This window comes from Schistocerca nitens, chromosome 1 (assembly GCF_023898315.1).
Source record: "Schistocerca nitens isolate TAMUIC-IGC-003100 chromosome 1, iqSchNite1.1, whole genome shotgun sequence".
In the NCBI taxonomy this organism is placed as follows: Eukaryota; Metazoa; Arthropoda; class Insecta; order Orthoptera; family Acrididae; genus Schistocerca; species Schistocerca nitens.
The window spans coordinates 1,241,452,120-1,241,463,834 of NC_064614.1; positions in this window are offsets into that span (position 1 = coordinate 1,241,452,120).

Consider the following 11,715-nt stretch of genomic DNA (forward strand, 5'->3'; position numbering starts at 1 on the left):
TTGTAACACATGTGTCTGCTACAACAAGCGTCTGTAACGCAGTTAAGAACGAAATTAATTTACATTACTACGCTGAGGTGACGCAAGTCATGGTACACATCCTAATATCGTGTCGAACCTCCGTTTCACGGCGAAGTTCAGCAACTCGACTTGTCAGCGACTCAAGTCGTTAGAAGTCCCGTGCACTAATATTTGAGCCTTACTGCCTCTACAGCCTTCCATAGTTGTGGAGGTGTTGCCGGTGAAGTTTTTGGGCACGAACTGACCTCTCAATAATGTCCCATGAATGTTGGATAGGGTTCATGTTGGGCGACCTGGGTGACCAAACCATTCGCTCATACTTGACATAGCCCCTAGGCCGATAGCTGGGATAGATACCGGGGAAAACATCAGACAACGCCCGAAGGCCAATGCTTTGAATGGGAGGAAGTTGTGAGGAGTACGGGCAGGCATCGTTTCTCTAATAAAAGCTTTTTTTCGTCTTTAAAATTTTACAACTTTATTAACTTGATTTTAAAATAGTAAGAGAACATGAACAGAAAGATCTTCAATATAGTTTATTAATGAAAGTTCTTGGCGTATTATTTTAACAGATCAGAGAACAGCTCTCAGAATAGATTTACAAAGTTTAAAACTCAAAATCCCTTTTCAAGCAATGAAAAAAAATGAAAATTGCATAACGCAAGATTAAATTAAGAATTCTAACGCCACATGGCAATACCGAAATTTCCCTAGACATCACCTGTGATCTTTGAAGACAATAAAATATTGATCGCAAAATTTTAATTAAAACAACTTAAATGCAATAAAATCTGATTACTTTCAATCTACACTCAAATCCCGTAGCCTCTACGATGCGCACCGTATCACAAAATATTTTCCTTCCTTTTAAACAGTTTATATCATAAATCACCTTATATGTGATGCATAGGACACCCAGCAAATTATGACAAATAATTTAGCATATATGTTATAATTAACCAGGTATGTCAATCTCTTCCTTTCAAAATAAATCAAAAAACACAAATCAAATCTTAAGCTCAGTGGTTACATCCGTTAAAAAATATATATACAACACATATCTTTCAATTTCGTCGCTGTTGAGGATTGTGCTCTCCTCCAGGGTCACATGCGACACGGGAAAGATTTCCCACGATGTACAAAACGTTAACAGGGCGACACCAACTTACACAAATTGCCTGCTGGGATTATACGTCGATATGGATGCGGATCGCAAATCTTAAAACGGGCGAAGGAGTACATGCGGTACTACTGAACACTTCGACTATACCGCGCTGCACCAAACAGCAGTAGGGTGGGGTGGACAAGAGACAAATCAACAACTGATGCAAAGCAACACCAGCAAGGACAATAAGATAATATTTTGGGCTGTAAACTCTTGGGAGGGCCACACCAACCCACAGAATGACGTCCCAAGCCAAATTATGAAAATACTATCGGCAATTTCTGCACGACAAGTAGAACCGTAAAATACCATAAGAAGTGAACTGCAGTTAACAAGATTCATAAGCGACCGACTGAAAAGCTCGTTAGTCAATGTTTCCCTTACTACAAACACTTAACAGTACCTCCAAAGTTCACTCGACGACACTACCAGAGTGTCAAATTACTCGTTATAATTGTAGATAGCAGAGTTTAACACGCTGGGGGCGAATTAGGTTTCTTAATAAGACAATCAATGACTCGGTCCCTCACTTGGACCCACAATTCGATCCAAAACAGTCATTTACCTTAAAGCAGCTAAATAGATGACAATGCCGATATCAACGCTCTGCTACAACTGGAGACTGGAGTACCGAAGTAAAGCTTACACCACTCACTAGTCTGATATACGCGCCACCAACGAGCAACGTTTTAGAATTCTTATGTTCTCACCATGCAACCAAACTTGTCGTTATTCTTCACCGGAATCCAATGGCAGAACCAAGAAACCACTTCTCAGCCCTTGAATGACCTCACGATGATCGCCATCGCGACAACACCGGCCCTCCACACTGGGATCTTCGAGCCCACGGCATTCCGTCCCCAACTGACTGCTTCCGCGGGGCCCACCGACCAAACGACCTTGCCCTCCGACACTGACGCCGCTGCTCAAGCACAGCCCAGAGCTAACTCCCAGCAACCGCCTTCTTCCTCGTTCTGTCGCCTCGCGGCGTGTGGGAAGCCAACTCGCCAAAGATATGCGGGACCAGAGACTCCAATCCGATCTCGCTATTGACATCACGGCGAGTGCTGAGAACGCGGATGGATTTAAAAAAAAAAAAAAAAAAAAAAAAAAAAAAAAAAAAAGAGAGAGAGAGAGAGAGAGAGAGAGAGAGAGAGAGAGAGAAAGAAAGAAAGAAATCAAGTAGCGAGCCATACAGGCTCAATATTGTGCAAAGTGTTCTTCAAACCAATTGCGAAGAATTGTGGCCCGGTGACATGGGACATTGTTATCCACAATTCTATCGTTGATTGGGAACATGATGTCCATGAATGGTTGGAAATGGTCTCCAAGTAGTGGAGCATGACCAGGACGCAGTTCATTCCATGTAGACATACCCCACAACGTTATGCAGCCACGACCAGCGCGCACGATGCCTTGCCCATGTCTTATTGGGGTCTGCCCCACACTCGAAACCTACGATAGGCTCGTATCAACTGAAATAGGGACTCATCTGGCCAGGCCACGGTTTTCCAACCGTCTAGGCTCCAACCGATATGGTCATGAGCGTAGGAGAGGCGCTGTTGGCGATGTCGTGCTACGAGGGTAAGTCAATTATTATCCGCAAAGTAGTTATAAAATTGTATTGTAATCAAATAGGAAACTTTCAAGAGCATAATTTTTCAACGCACTTGGTCCATCGTTCTACAAGCTTCCTGATGCCCTCATAAAAGAAGGTCCTCGGTTGAGCTGCGAGCCTGGAACGCACCGCTTCTTTCACTGCTTCGTCCGAGACAAATCGACGGCCCCTTAATGCCTGTTTGAGTGGACCAAACAAGGGGGAGTCAGAAGAGGAAATATCTGTACTATATGGAGGATGATCCAGTACTTCAAATTTTAGTTTTTGGAGCGTTTCAGCAGTGTGGTCAGCAGTATAACGACGGGCGTTGTCGTACAACAACACAACACCTTTTGACAGCAATCCTCGGCGTTTGCTTCGAATTGTAGGCTTTAGCCTGGCAGTAAGCATCTCACTGTAACATACACTGTTTATTGTTGTGCCGCTTTCCCTATAATCTTCCAGTACTGGACCTCGTGCGTCCCAAAAACCGTAAGCATCAGTTTTCCTGCGGACGGTTGGGTCTTGAACTTTTTCGTGCACGGCGAATTTGAATGTTTCCATTCCATACTCTGCCGTTTACTCTCCAGCTCGTAATATGGATCCACGTTTCGTCACCAGTAATGATCCTGTCTAAGAAGTTGTGCCTTTCATTACCATAGCGATCAAAATATCAAATGTTTTTTGAAGATATCCAAGCGCGTTTGTTTATGCAAGTGTGTGAGTTGGTTTGGAATCATCTTGCACAAACCTTATGAAACCCAAATCTGTTGTGGATAATTTCGTAGGCAGAACCGAGACTAATTTGCAGACAATGTGCCACTTCGTCAATAGTTAATCGTCTGTCTAACGTGAACGCTCAATGGTTTCTTCATTTTTGGAGGTAGACGGTCGTCTGGCTCCTTCATCGTGCGTAACACTTATGCGACCATTTCGGAATTTTTCAAGCCATTCGTAGAAACTCCGTTGTGGCAAAACACTCTTCCCTTACTATACCAAAAGTCTTCGACGAATTTCGGCCCCTGATATTCCTTCCGACTACAAAAAACGGATCACTGAACGTTGCCCTTCTTTGGTACAAATAGACAGCGGAGCAGCCATGATTAACAGTACGGCAGCTATAACGAAACTAGCCTAGCAGCTTTAAAATTGCGAAGTATAACAACAAATAAACAAAGCATGCATCATCAATGTAAAACGACAGTACTACCAAAATAAACAAAAATATAACTAAATTGCGGATTATAATTGACTTCTTACCCTCGTATTATCGAGGGTACACGCTTTGGCCATCTGCTGCCATATTTAGCTGCACTGCCATGACCGATATGTTCGTCGTATGTACCACACTAAGTTCTGCGATTATTTCACGTTGTCTAACTTGTCTGTTATCACTGAGAACTCTACGCAAACGCCGCTGCTATCAGTCGCCAAGGGAAGACAGTCTGCCATTGCGTTGTCCATGGTGAGAGGTACTGCCTGAAATGTGCTATTCTCGGAGCACTCTAGATATTATGGATCTCGGAATATCGAATTCCGTATCTATTTCCCAGTCGTGCGGCCATAAGAAGCCTTTCCACATGAATCACCTGAGTACAAATGATTCCGCTATTTCATTGCCCTTTTACACCTCGTGTACGCGGTGCTACCGTCATGTGTGTCTGTACATATCGCTGTCCCAAGCTTTTGTCTCCTCAGTTCAAAAATGTTCAAATGGGTGTGAGTTCTTAAATGACCAAACTGCAGAGGTCATCGGTCCCTAGACTTACACCGTACTTAAACAAACTTAAACTGACCTATGCTAAGAACAACACACAGACACCCATGGCCGAGGGTGGAGCCGGCCGAAGTGGCCGTGCGGTTAAAGGCGCTGCAGTCTGGAACCGCCAAGACCGCTACGGTCGCAGGTTCGAATCCTGCCTCGGGCATGGATGTTTGTGATGTCCTTAGGTTAGTTAGGTGTAACTAGTACTAAGTTCTAGGGGACTAATGACCTCAGCAGTTGAGTCCCATAGTGCTCAGAGCCATTTGAACCATTTGAACCCGAGGGTGGACTCGAACCTCCGGCGTAAGAGGCCGCGCAGTCAGTGACATTGTGCCTCTAACCGCGCGGCCACTCTGCTCGGCTGTCTAGTCAGTGTGCTATATCCTTTTATTACTTCTACTCCTGGTAATAACAAATAGCAGCTCACTGAAATAGCTCCAAATTTCTCGCACAGGTATACTTTGGTTTAATATGTGCGGTGAAACGAAATACTACAAAAGACAACTCTGGCGTGCCGTAAGTCTCAGTAATGTGTGTGTGTGTGTGTGTGTGTGTGTGTGTGTGTGTGCGCGCGCACTCGCGTGTGTCTGCCTACTACAGTATTCGTCCACAGTGGAATCAGATGTGATTTAATTTACATCACTCTTTCATCGTATCGTATTTCTCATAAATGGGAGCTCCATATGGCGGTCTCTTACTGTGCGTGATCATATCGTGACATCCACAGACCGAATTAAGCACTGCAGCGCTGGTCAGTGGCTAACAGTAGTGTGCAGCAGGCGATAAATGCGTGTTAAGCAGGAAATGGACCCAGCACTGAGAGAGGAAATATTTAACCCGTTGTCTCGTCGACGGCGTTACGAAACAACGCAAAAAAAAAAAGTTTCAACAGAAAAAGGAAAAGAACATTGCTTTGTGACCACGCTGGCGACAGCTGATAATATAATAGTCACCGGGGTATTGGTTATTTTAAAAATAGAACGCAGTGGCAGTGGTATCATTCGCTTCCCGCTCCATTTCCTTTTATGACACCTTTCCAGAACGTATTGCTGGCGTTCAGGCTAATTTCACTACAGCGTATCTGGTTTCACATCTCTGATTATTTAATTCTTTTTCTGTGCTGCAGTTGGAGTGTTTTAAAGCCGGCCAGTAGGTGGAGGGTTTTTCTAGCTGTTCGTTTCATTCGTCGAAGGATTTAAAATAAAACATATAAATTTTATTGTAAAAATGATGATAGTTAAATTCTCTAAACTATCATATACATTGATGAAATTTGTTTCAAATCACTGGCGACGGTAATGTGGGCACTGTGTGATACATTTCTGACTTTTATAAGGTGACAATGATGCTCATGTCGCATGTCGTAATAGCGAATCATATGAGACGCTCCAGCCTAGACGTTCTCAAGGCGGCAGATATTCCATTTGGAGGATTTCTTACAGAATCAATGCAAAGAGTGTTATTTCACTTGTTCACTGATGAACGTAAATGACGCAGCATGCAGTACGTATCAGCCAATAGTGTCCCGTACGGAAAAGTTGAAAGAGAAGCGGTCAGCGAATAGGAGAGGCACGAAAGTAACCAAAAAGCATCCGGACACCCCAACGTAACGTGGGGTTGACTACTAAACGTCGCTAGAGGCGGACTCGGCATGATAAGAGCAGCCGGGGAGTACCGTCTTGACATTACAGAAGCAGTAACAGCATAGTGAGCTGGCCGGAGTGGCCGTGCGGTTCTAGGCGCTTCAGTTTGGAACCGCGTGACCGCTATGGTCGCAGGATCGAATCCTGCCTCGGGCATGGATGTGTGTGATGTCCTTAGGTTAGTTAGGTTTAAGTAGTTCTAAGTTCTAGGGGACTGATGACCTCAGATATTAAGTCCCATAGTGCTCAGAGCCATTTGAACCATTTGAACAGCATAGTGGATCGTCAGGACAGCTCATTGACATCGAACGTGTGTAGCGGTTTCTACCTCCCCCTAACTTATTAACTGATGAGGATCAGATGTTCCTGCCGTGAACTGTTACTGCGGCGGACGTACTAACATTTCAAGGTGTTCTTCGTGAATTGTTGCACGTGGGGGGCTACGTTACCTAACTCGTCACGAGATGGTCCAAGCAAACTTCTTGCAGTTTTCCTGGCCCAACAGGAAGATGTTTGCTTACCTCGTGTCTTGTAATGCTGCCTCTGTCTTCCTGTTGGCTTTCAAATGGTTCAAATGGCTCTGAGCACTATGCGACTTAACTTCTGAGGTCATCAGTCGCCTAGAACTTAGAACTAATTAAACCTAACTAACCTAAGAACATCACACACATTCATGCTCGAGGCAGGATTCGAACCTGCGACCGTAGCGGTCGCTCGGTTCCAGACTGTAGCGCCTAGAACCGCACGGCCACTTCGGCCGGCTGTTGGCTTTCTTCACCACCGGTTGCAGAGTGTAAAAAGCGTGCAATCAACTATGAACTGTTCAGTGGCAAGTAGGGATGTCTCAATGCCACTACAATGAATTTCTGAAAATAAAAGAGTAGATTTATTTTATTAAAAAGTAAGAAAAATATGGTTTTCACAGCTAGTCTAATTTTAGAGTCAATCTAACGGCAGTACTTGAATTAATTCACGGAGTCTATTTTTCACTTGTCGAACATCATTTCAAGTTTACAAAAATCTCCACTCGACTTTAAGTCCCATACGAGTTCGCACACACCTGTGATCGTATATAATCGTTCCCGAGGCCAAGCAACACTTTCATTTAATTAGAATAACACAAAATGCCCACACGCAGCAAACACATATTGCCGATGAGAAAAGTTACATCTAGACCCCTTGAATACTAGACGAAGATTGTGTTTGACACATGTGCTTCTGATTGGTCGGCTTATTCGGCCAGTGATTGACAACACTACGTAAAAATTCTCAATAATTAATTTTGGAGTTACCGAAATCTTGTCAGGAAGCTGTCAGTGTGAGTTATGCCTACAGTATAACAGGAGGCATACATTAACATTTAAATGGTAAATATTAGTAAACGAAGTTAATCGGTTGCCGCCAAACCTTCAACGTCAATGACCGCACTATCTACACTCTCGTGGTTCGTACTCGCACCGTCGTGACGATCTGTCGCTTTGTGGAATGGGGAGTGCTCCCGATCTTGACTGCTTGCTGACTTACTGCAGCGTGAACTTTTCTACATTGTACAACGTAATATAAGCAAATGTGGGCTGATATGGGGCTCAAATGCCACACTTGTAACGGTTATTAGACGTCACGTGAGTAACATATCCCTGAAGGACATTTTGACCCTTCTAAAGCATACCAAATTGACTGTTGTTGATGCCATTGTGAGGAGGAACAGACACAGCTAAACTCAGATCAGACGGGGCTCACGTACTCGTGGATACGGACCGTCAAGCTTTTCGGAGGGTGGTTGTAAAATATCACATGATATCGGCGGAAGTGTCACTCGTGTGTTCCATAGTGCTAGCGGCAGTCTAGCTGCGTAGAGACTTATGCAGAACGGAGTACAGTGGTGCAGCAGCTCATCATAAGCGACACATTTCTGAAATCAGTGCTAAACGACAGTAAATCATTGGTAATGCGTGATTTGGGGTGATGAATCACGCTATACCCTGTGACAATCCGATATAAGGATTTAGCTTTGGCGAACGTTACTTGCCTTGATTTGTCGTGCCAACAATCAAGTACAGAAGAGTTGGTGTCTAGGGCTTCTGGTAAAATATTTATACATCGACATATCGATTCATTTGAAAAACATCGATAAATATCGGAGTGAATTCTTCCACCGATAGATCAATATCAAACTGGAGATATTTTTGTTTTATATTATTTTTTCACAATTTTCGGTAAATATTTTTTTTCTTTTGAAATTGGAACAGAACATACTTTTGCTTTCTGTGTGAAGCAAGTACATATGGCACAAAAGAAGAACAAACTCAGATTGCACATGGGTATGGCGGAGTGAATGGTATAACAAGATATCCTATGTGAAGAAATAGCACACCAGTGGCGTTAAAAAACAATTTTTAACACAGCTTGGTATTTCTTCACATCGGGATTCTTCAAAAACAGTTTTTGAAAATGAGGAACAAAAATCTGAATGACAGATCTAAATGACTTTGAGGTGGGCGGACACGTGTGAGAGGAAATGCTGACGTAATCGGCGGTCGGCGCTACCAGCAGGAACTGCAACGTTAGCTTCACGACGGAATTTTGACACTATAACTGCATGGTCTCAGGAGTTGACAGAAATGAAAAAAAAAAAAAAAAAAGGAAGTCAACATGAAGTGCTCTGGAGAAATTCGATATGTGACGAAACCGAACAACGGACCCAGCGGACATATTTCATTGTGTCACTTACGAATATTTACCATTGTTAGCGAAGTGGCTATCGCCAAGCGTGAACGTGCATCGACTTCCTTTCAATTTTTGCTCTAAGGCGGGTAGGCATGCTGCTAGCTTGTTGATCTACAGACTATCTTATAATAAATAAATACTTAAATATACCACTGTAAAACTAGCAGTCTGTTTACCATGTGTAGCCGATATTTTTATAGGCAGGTAGGTCGATATTGTTTCTGTCGAAGCATCTATCTATGGAAACATTATTCCGAAGTGTCAGGGCCAATTGTCATAATTTTATTAAACATCGACCTATCAGATTCCTGATATTTTTAAAAATATCAACGGTCCTAGTGGTATCACGGTAGCTGGGTGTTTTTCGTGGTTAGCGTATTTTCCCCTTATTGCCCGTAAGAAAACACTCAGTGCGGTAGGATATTAATACTTTTTTACAGCACCGTGCACTGTGGACAGTGGAAGAACAATTCGGAGATGTTGACTGTATCGGCATAGCAATCCTCTCTGTCGTAAACAGCAGCACTTGTGAGAAAATGGTTTTTTGGACAACAACATTCCTGAAATGGACTGGCCTGCCCGCCAAGAGATGTGACCTGAAACCGGCGAACGCCTTTGCAAAAAGTTACAACGTCGGCGCCACTCCAGACAGCACCGTGCAACATCACTACCTTCTATGGTGATGGCTCTTCAGGAATAATGGGCAGCCATTCCTCCATAGACATTCAGGCAACTCAGTGAAAGCGGCCCTTCACTGAGTTCAAGCCGTCATATAGGTGACGGCTTGATACACCCTGTATTAGCGTCCACAAAAAGCTGTCCGGATGTTTTTGATAATATAATGTACATACCTCAACGATCTGAAATGCGTTCCACCTGATTTGTATCGAACCCAGATAACGACATTCGTTTGAATATACAAAATTGTTACTACAAGAGACCACTAGAGACTATTGCTCTGTATAGTAAACAGTTAGGCGCAACAAACGATAACACAAATATCACGAAACATGTTATTTGGAATGAGAGTCTTTAACTAATACCAAAAAAGAACAAAATGTCACAAATGATACACCTCATTTTTTCCCTTCCACGCTGTTTTCTAACGCTTAAATGACATTTATGATGAAATTAAATTATGCCTTGTTTAGTAAGTCAAAGCAAGAAAAATTCTGAATCCTCAAATAAAAAAAAAGTCAATTGGTAAATATACTTTTTCGAACATGCGTGACAGTACGCCAAAGAAAATCTCGAAGAACTTACGCACAAACCTACTTTCTTCAGGAAAGTTTTGCCAGCACCGAAAGATAACATATTGTAATATTCTTCACGTCGTATGCTGCATAAGCAATCGTCACAAAATTGTTACCTACGCAACCACATCAAACGAAATGGGGTTTACAAAATAAAGGGATGAATGCGCTCCATATTTCGACTTCGCTTTTACACAGTGCCACATTTGCCACTACACCGCTAATACAGGGTTATTACAAATGATTGAGGCGATTTCACAGCTCTACAATAACTTTATTATTTGAGATATTTTAACAATGCTTTGCACACACATACAAAAACTCAAAAAGTTTTTTTAGGCATTCACAAATGTTCGATATGTACCCCTTTAGTGATTCGGCAGACATCAAGCCGATAATCAAGTTCCTCCCACACTCGGCGCAGCATGTCCCCATCAATGAGTTGGAAAGCATCGTTGATGCGAGCTCGCAGTTCTGGCCCGTTTCTTGGTAGAGGAGGTTTAAACACTGAATCTTTCACATAACCCCACAGAAAGAAATCACATGGGGTTAAGTCGGGAGAGCGTGGAGGCCATGACACGAATTGCTGATCATGATCTCCACCACGACCGATCCATCGGTTTTCCAATCTGCTGTTTAAGAAAAGCCGAACATCATGATGGAAGTGCGGTGGAGCACCATCCTGTTGAAAGATGAAGTCGGCGCTGTCGGTCTCCAGTTGTGGCATGAGCCAATTTTCCAGCATGTCCAGATACACGTGGCCTGTAACGTTTTTTTCGCAGAAGAAAAAGGGGCCGTAAACTTTAAACCGTGAGATTGCACAAAACACGTTAATTTTTGGTGAATTGCGAATTTGCTGCACGAATGCGTGAGGATTCTCTACCGCCCGGATTCGCACATTGTGTCTGTTCACTTCACCATTAAGAAAAAATGTTGCTTCATCACTGAAAACAAGTTTCGCACTGAACGCATCCTCTTCCATGAGCTGTTGCAACCGCGCCGAAAATTCAGAGCGTTTGACTTTGTCATAGGGTGTCAGGGCTTGTAGCAATTGTACACGGTAAGGCTTCTGCTTTAGCCTTTTCCGTAAGATTTTCCAAACCATCGGCTGTGGTACGTTTAGCTCCCTGCTTGCTTTATTCGTCGACTTCCGCGGGCTACGCGTGAAACTTACCCGCACGCGTTCAACCGTTTCTTCGCTCACTGCAGGCCGACCCGTTGATTTCCCCTTACAGAGGCATCCAGAAGCTTTAAACTGCGCATACCATCGCCGAATGGAGTTAGCAGTTGGTGGATCTTTGTTGAACTTCGTCCTGAACTGTCGTTGCACTGTTATGACTGACTGATGTGAGTGCATTTCAAGCACGACATACGCTTTCTCGGCTCCTGTCGCCATTTTGTCTCACTGCGCTCTCGAGCGCTCTGGCGGCAGAAACCTGAATTGCGGCTTCAGCCGAACAAAACTTTATGAGTTTTTCCACGTATCTGTAGCGTTCGTGACCATATGTCAATGAACGGAGTTACAGTGAATTTATGAAATCGCT